The sequence below is a fragment of the Limulus polyphemus genome, unplaced genomic scaffold, assembly GCF_000517525.1.
Source record: "Limulus polyphemus unplaced genomic scaffold, Limulus_polyphemus-2.1.2 Scaffold4443, whole genome shotgun sequence".
Taxonomy (NCBI): Eukaryota; Metazoa; Arthropoda; class Merostomata; order Xiphosura; family Limulidae; genus Limulus; species Limulus polyphemus.
The window spans coordinates 86,764-87,978 of NW_013670053.1; positions in this window are offsets into that span (position 1 = coordinate 86,764).

The window sequence follows — 1,215 nt, forward strand, 5'->3', positions numbered from 1 at the left end:
ATGCTCACCAAACTCCATCATGAAAGTCCCAACAGCTAGGTGTAAAATGCCAAGCACACATAGTGTCTATGTGACAGGAAAGCTGGATGGCTAAAAGTGCAACTTTGTCATAGATTCTGCGTCTCAGCAAACTCTTGTGAGTATCAAGATGCTGGATCATAAAGGAGTACCAGAAGCCATGCAGAAACTTTGTAGTGTGACAGGACATTATGCAAGGTTGTGGGGACCAGTATGGGTAACTATTGAGCTAATAGGCATAAAGGATAGACACAAAGTATACTTGGCTGACATTAAAGACGAATGCATATTAGGATTGGACTACTTACTACCAAGGAAGTTTGTAATTAATTTTGATAAAATGACGTTAGGGAACAACAAACACCAAATTCTGATAACTGTTAAAAGAGAGGTTGAACTAACCAGGTGCCATCAAGCTGAAGTGAAAGTGACTGAAGGAGTTGATGTGGGTGAAATGGAACTAAATATAGATATCAAAGCAGATCAGGAGAAAGATTAAGTTTTGAAGCCAATAATTGATTTTTTCAAAGCAAGTGTTTCGTGCCCTGCTTGGGAGAAGGTGTCTAGTCTAAGCCCTGTGAGCAAAGCACTATTGGGTGCAATGGGACCAGTTAAAGCTTGCAGATAGTATTCTTGTACGGAGATGGGAAACTGCAGATGGGAAAGTGACGACCTTGCAAACGGTTATACCGAGAAAGTTATGGGAAGTTGTGCTGCGTCAATCCCATGATACTTTAATAGGAGGACGTCTTGGAGTTAAGAAAACATTGAGTCACCTACGACAGAGATTTTACTGGATAGATATCTGGCAAGATGTGGAAGAATGGTGCAGGACATGTAGTACATGTTGTGCTAAAAGGGGACGTGCTCCATAGAAGTTATATCAAGCTGGTGCACCAATGGAAAGAGTAGCCATTGACATTGCTGGTCCTTTGACTCAAACTCGTGTTGGAAACAAGTACATTTGTGTGGTGATGGATTATTTCACCAAGTGGCCTGAGGCATATGCAATACCAAATAAGGAAGCTACATCTGTAGCTTCAGCTATTAGTGATTTCTTCTTCAGATTTGGTATGCCATATGAACTGCATTCAGATCAAGGCCGTTACTTCGAATCAGCTGTGTTCCAAGAATGCTGCAAGTTGTTTGGCATCCAAAAGATCAGGACAACGCCACTTCACCCACAGTCCAATGGGA